We start from the raw sequence: 6,950 nt of genomic DNA on the forward strand, positions 1-6,950 counted from the left end.
AAATAAGAAATGTGGTGATCTGGGAAGAGGAAGGCAGTGTTCTTATAGTCTTGCAGGCCTTGTCTGGATTCTGAGATGGGAACAGCCTGAGAGGGAGGTGAGGTGGACACAGATGGGCCAGTGGGCAGGCTACTGCAATGGTTCTAGCCACCAGGCAGAGAGGTGGGAGGCAGGAGTACAGATTGCTCTTACGGAATATCTAGAAGTTGATGGTAGTTTAGGAGAGGAATTTATAGCAAAAGTTCAGAGTACAAATCATCAAAGCATAGATGGAATTTGAAGTTCTAAGTTGGGGGCTGTTCTCAATGTATTCCTGAAATACCAAAGTATTCGGAGTAGACTGAGAACAAAGGAAACTCGAGAATGGAGCAGAGACCTCCACTCAGCCTTGCCAGCGTCTGCTGAGTTTCACCCTGAAGGTCCCTCTCCACCTCTTCTAGTCTTTGACCCAGGCTTGGGTTACTTTGCGTCCACCCTCCTCCTGAATTCCTGGGGGTGATGAGGAAAGTGAGGGGATCCTTCATGGGGGATGTGGGTTCAGGCAAGTTCATTTTCTTTGCCCAGTACAGCAAGCCACATCACCTGACTTCAGGGGTGCAGAGGAGTCCAGACCTTGGACTATATGTGAAAGTCAGGCTCTCCCACAGAGTATCAAGACTGGAAGACCCAAAGACACTGCTGAGCCCCACAGTTCTGTGGATTCCGATCTCAGTATCATTGCTGATATACAGCCAGACAACTGACCTTTGCAATTAGGCTGTGTCCTGTGACTTCACTATATTTGTTTCCTAGTTTCAGGGTTTTATTTTGGTTTCTCTATCTCTCTTTAAAGTAAATAATGTGAGGTTTTCTCCACCGCAAATCGTGCTGCTGGGAAGGGTAGCACTTTAACTTCTTCCTTTATGGTGTATACACATTTTATTCCTCTGTCTTTTTCTTATCAGAGCAGCCATGACTTCTGGATCAATGCTGAGTGAGAATGCTGAGGAAGAAATGCTGGCTTTGCCGTGATGGAAGTCTTAGGAAGATCGAATTCCAGTTTCTCAGCATTCAGGCTAATGCTGACATTCCTTCCACGTGGAGAACCCTGCAGGGATCCCAAGGTTGCTAAGAGACTTTCGCTCTTCCATTTTCAAATCCCAAATGTCTGTTGACTTCTATAAGATGAGTTTTGCCTTCACTGGCCTGCTGTAAATGTTCTTGTCCTGTCTATTTGAGCAGTAGGTTACACCGACCTTCAAGTGCTGAATTAGCCCTACATGTTTGGATTATTTGGTTGTGGCCTATGGTTCTTTTTATGAGTCACTGGATTTGAGTTGGTGGTTTCTTGCTGCTTTCTGCATCCATGTTCATAAAGATATTGACATTGGTCTAACATGTTCTTTTCTTAAAGCATATTTGTCCTGCTTTGGTATTTAGGTGCAGTGTTGGCTACAAAGCCAGATGAAGGACCTTCTAGTCTGTTTTATTTCTGGGGAAGATCACAGGGCTGGCACTGCTCTCCCCTAAGTGCTGAGAGAATGTGCCAGTTGAACCCACTGAGTGTGTTTCTTTTTTTCTTTTTGAGAAATTGAATTCTTTTTCATATACATACATGCGTATATGAGGATATATGTTTTTATTTATATGAATTTTACCAATTTTAGGTAAGTATTAACTCATGGGCATGGAGATTTTTGGTTATTGTTTTAACCTTTTTTTATATTATCATACATTGGATGTTCAAGGAATCAGTAGCAATGAACCCTCTTTTGTTTCTGGTGTTGGTAATTTGTGAGTTCTCACCCTTTTTTCCTTGATTTACTAGGCTCTAATGTATTCCTATTATTGATTGTTTTTAAAGAACTAGCTTTTGTTTTTGTGGATTTTTATAATTTTCTTGATCTATTTTATTGATTTCTGTCCTAGTTTTTATTATCTTTCTTCCTGTTGTTTAGGGTTAAGCTTGTTATTTTTTCTTATACTTTTATAAGCTAGAACTTAGGTTAGTTATTCTAGGTCTTTAGTCTTTTATAATATGTACATTTAAATCTGAATTTTCCTCATTTCATTTACATTTTGTTCAAAACCCTTCTTTATTTCTTTGGATACTTCTTGATTGATTGACCCAAAGACTAGACGTAGAACTGGGTTGTCTCATTTTTAAACAGATGAGGATGTCATCCTGGGATGGGGGAATTAGATCCTCAAGGCTAGACAAGTGTGTCCATGCAGACAAGAGCAAACAAAAGGAAAGCTGGTTAAATGCATGAAGGTTGGTCAGATAAATTCATTTTTACTCAGAACTCTGGGAGAATTATAGACATCAAAAGGAAGAACATGAGGATAGATTCCGTGAATGGCTGTACGTACGTGTGTGTGCATATGTGTGTATGTTTATGTGTGTGCGTGTGTGTGTGCATGAGTGCGCATGCACGTGTGTGTGCATGTGTGTGCCTGTGTGTGTGTGGTGTGGTGAGCATATTCGGCCTTGTTCCCTGAGAAGGTGCAGGGCGATGACACCCATAGCAGTGAGATCATCTTGCACCCATTCTTGGCCTCTACACACACAATCTGTGCTAATTTCTTGTTGTTGGTAAGTCAAGTTACTGCACATTTAGTGGCTTCAAACAGCTCTTATCATTTACAGGTGTAGAGGTTAGAAATCCAGAATAAGTCCCGCCTGACTGAAAGTCAAAGTGTTGGCAAGCCAGAAGACAGCAGTCATTCTAAGGTTCTGGAGAAGCCTTGCTTTTTCCTGGCCCAGCTTCCAGAAGCCACAAGGGTGACTTCTCATCCTTGAGGTACCATCAGTATGACCCTGGCTTCCATCCTCATTTTTCTTTCTGCCTCTAACTCTCCAGCCTCCTTCTTTAACCTAAGATTCTCATGGTTACCCCGAGTACAGAGCACACCTGGATGATCCAAAGTAAATGCCCATCTCAAAAACGTCCTCTCTGCCATAATTACATGCAAATCCTGTTGTCATGCCATGACACATGTCTGCAGTCTATAATAAGTGTCACTGGAAGATACTCTCCATACATTTCCACGAAAGGACTTTTGGAGAAGTGATGGAGCTGGGCTTGTTGCTAAGAAACAAGAAAGGATTCAGATAATGATAAAGGCCTTTGCAAACAATGTGAAAACCAGCTTGAGGGGGAGACCAAAGGTCAAACTGGAAACTAGATTAAAATGATTGTTACATATTACAAATTAGGATAAAAGAGGAGTGTATGAGTTACTATGTATTCAAATGAATTCATGAATAAACTAATGTTTGATGAGGAATGGAATATTTATGTGGTTTCAAACACCTACCCTTTAAATACATGTTCATTACAAACAGGCAGAGAGCACCTACCATGGGAAGCCTGGGAACGGCACATTAGTTGAGGCAGTGTAGTATCGTCAACACTGGGGCAAGTTAAAATAATGTACCACCCAGCAAGATGCAATAAGGAGGAGGGCAGCTAAATGGCTCAGAAGGTAAAGGCACTTGTCACCAAGCTTAGGACCCAAGTTTGATCTCTGGAATTCATACGTTGGAAGGAGAGAACCAACTCTAGTAGTTGTGCTCTGTCTTTCACATGTAAATAGTTGAACACATGCTCATACACACACACTCTTTCTTGTTCTCTCTCTCTCTCTCACACACATACAAATAAATTAATATAAAATAAAAAAGATGCTATGAGGGAACATTATATCTGAAATAATCATGTGAAAAATTCATAATCCAAATATAATTGTAAGGAATTATCAAACAAACCGAAAAGCAATCAGTAATCTTTGAGAGACTAAGGCTATCAAAGTCAAGGCCATCAAAGGAGTGGAGTCATAGCAAAGGAGACTGACAGGGCATGATGACTAAACACAGCATAAACATGCATGTTTTAAACATGGCAATCTTTACCTTACAGGATATTTTGGGGACAACTAGTGACTCTTCTTTAATTATGAATGTGTGTTTCTTGTGTGTAGGTTTGTATGTTAATGCAGAGCCTGCAGAAGCCAGAAGAGGGCGTCAGTTCCCCAAAGCTGCAGTTACAGGTGATACTGCCTGATGTGGATGCTGGGAACTGAATCTGGGTCCCCTGGAAAAGCAGAAAGCACTATTAACCTCTGAGCCACCTCTCCAGCCCCAGCTGATGGTCCTGAATAGAATGTCCTCACACCATTTGGTGGTGACCATCTAAAATATCATCTCTTCTATGTCAACGGTACCACCAACCTTTACCAACCCCTGTGTAGTAACATGGCGGAACTCTAAAGATAGTGGTATCTAGAAATTAAAAAAAGAGGACACATTATGAACTATGAAATGTACCAGGGAAACCATGGCATATCCAAAGGAGACACAGGGAAGCTTTCAGAGCCCAAATGGAGATGGTGTGAATTATTGAAAATCATATTCCTTGAACACAAGAAGGCATAGGAAACTTGTGGGGAGATAACAAGCCCAGGGTTGAGCAGCCATTTGACATGGCCTTGCAGAAGCATTCTCTAGGGTGATAGCAGTTGTTTCTGGGCAAGCTTGTGTTGATAGCCGACCCCGTGTGAGTTGCTGCTATCGTATAGTCTCATCCACATTACGACCCAGCTCTACTTAAGTTTATTTCATTCCGGATCAATACCAGCAACTGCGTCTCAATTTCAGTATCTTTCTTTATAGTATCATGAGCATCATGAGAACACACAGAGTATATTAGACCATTCAAGGGTGACTGGTCTTACTGCTTCCCGCTCTTTTCAGTGGTTTAAGGAGAAGTTATTAACCTTAACTTCTAAATTTCAGAAAGTTTGCAATTGTTTCAAGAATTAACAATGTAAGATCAAAGCCACGTTGCTCTCTGTAGTAGAGTTACATGATTATTTTGTTGGGATTGTGTTAAATTGTTAATGTATTTTTGACATTGTTAGTGTTCACAATGCTGTATTCTTAATGAAATAAAAAGATGATGTGTCTTTCCATTCTCCTGCCTTTCATTCATGTTCTACCCACTTAAAACTTTTTTCATGTGGCTCTCTCACATTGCTTATTGTATTTATTCCTTTGTGTGTTAACATTTCTTGCTTAAGAAATGGGGTCTATTATATGGTCTATGTTATTTTTATTGGTTTTATGGAGAGAAAGAGCTTTGGTAAATTAATTATGCAAACAGCCTCTTCCAGTCAGGATTTTGCTACTGTGACAAATACATGAGCTAAAGCAACTTACAGGAAGAAATTGTTTGTGGCGGTTAATGTTTGTTATCCCTTGGGTGGGATTTAGAATCTTTGGAGGGTGGAGGCACGTATCTGGTATTCCAGTGAGGTCATTACCACCACATGAATGAGGGGAAGAAAGAGCCATCCTGAATGAGATGGGCACTATCTCATGGGATGGGGACCTGGGCATAGCAAAGAGAAGAAAGGAAAAGGCAAGAGCCTGACAGCACTGTTCTTTAGTCTGCTTCCTGGCCACCATAACTGGAGCTGATCTGTTCTGCCTTGGCCTCCCCACCACAATATACACCCATTTCTGCAACTGTGATTAAGAATTCTTTCCTTACTATTTCCCACTTCTTTCATAAGATTCCATGCACTCTGCCCAAGAGTTGGCCATAAGCCTCAGCATCTGCTTTGATAGTAAGATCTAGAGAGGACAGGAGCTCCACAAGGAGAGCAACAGAACCAGAAAATTTGAACACAGGGGTCTTTCCAGAGACTCATACTCCAACCAAGTACCAGGCATGGAGATAACCTAGAAACCCTGCACAGATGTAGCCCATGGCAGTTCAGTGTCCAAGTAGGTTCCATAGTAATGGGAACAGGGACTGTCTCTGACATGAACTGATTGGCCTGCTCTTTGATCACTTCCCCCCGAGGGGGGAGCAGCCTTACCAGGCCACAGAAGATAACAATGCAGCCACTCCTGATGAGATCTGATAGACTAGGTTCAGAAGGAAGGAGAGGAGGACCTCCCCTATCAGTGGACTTGGGGAGGGGCATGCGTGAAGAAGGGGGAGGGAAAGTGGGATTAGGAGGGGAGGAGGGAGGGGTTTATGGGGGATACAAAGTGAATAAAGCATAATAAAAGTTAAAGAAGAATTCTTTCCTTCATCACATTGTTAATGGCATGGTTAACTCTCAGTGAGCAGTTGGTTCATATTTTCAAGAGTTTCTATCCTTGTTCCTTTGGGTCTGTGGTGGTACCAGCTATGGCAGGAGTACCTAGCAGAGGCCTCCTTATAAATGAGGAGGAGGGCCTAGAATTCTAGTATACGTTCAAGGATATACGTCCGGTGACCTAAAGACCTCTCACCAGACCATACCCATCAAAGGTTCCACCGCCCTATAGCGTCCCAGGCTGGTGAATATGCATTCACACAAGTGGCTGAGGGGCCAGTCCAGATCTAGACCACAATGTAGCCTTCCCAGTGGTTTGCCTTCCTTTCTCCTTTATTCCTTCCTCCTTCATTCTTCCTTCCTTCCTTCTTCCCTCCTTCCCCCCCTTCTTCCCTCCCTCCCTCCCTCCCTCCCTCCCTCCTTCCTTCCTTCCTTCCTTCCTTCCTTCCTTCCTTCCTTCCTTCCTTCCTTCCTTCCTTCCTCTCTCTCTCTTTCCTTTTTTCTCTTTCTTTCTTTCTTTCTTTCTTTCTTTCTTTCTTTCTTTCTTTCTTCCTTCCTTTTTTGGGGTTGAAGTGATGGCTGCTCTTGCAGGGAACCTGGATTTGATTCTCAGCATCTGCCTCACAAACATCACAGGTATCTGTGACTTCTGCCCCAGAGGATCCAGGGCCCTCTTCCGGCTTCCCTGGACTCTGCACATACACGGTGCTGTACATGGTGCAGGCAAAATACCCATGAACATGAAGAGTAAGTACGTTTCTTAACTGTATGTACACGTGCGTGCGCCTGCCTGTTGGCATGTGCAGCACATGTGCGCAGGTCCTGCAGAAGGAGAAGAAGGCACCAGATCTCCCCAGCTT

General features: G+C 42.6%; 1 long non-coding RNA gene across 1 annotated transcript; it reads left to right on the forward strand.

Moving 5' to 3' along the window:
• The first annotated feature begins 892 nt into the window (after window positions 1-892).
• LOC129680704 (uncharacterized) lies at window positions 893-4,916 on the forward strand. The gene is made up of 3 exons (XR_008720724.1): window positions 893-1,103; window positions 2,630-2,783; window positions 3,964-4,916. It is a non-coding gene; the product is annotated as an uncharacterized LOC129680704 (long non-coding RNA).
• Window positions 4,917-6,950: the final 2,034 nt, after the last annotated feature.

The sequence above is a fragment of the Psammomys obesus genome, unplaced genomic scaffold (genome assembly GCF_907164565.1).
Source record: "Psammomys obesus unplaced genomic scaffold, mPsaObe1.curated_primary_1811, whole genome shotgun sequence".
In the NCBI taxonomy this organism is placed as follows: domain Eukaryota; kingdom Metazoa; phylum Chordata; class Mammalia; order Rodentia; family Muridae; genus Psammomys; species Psammomys obesus.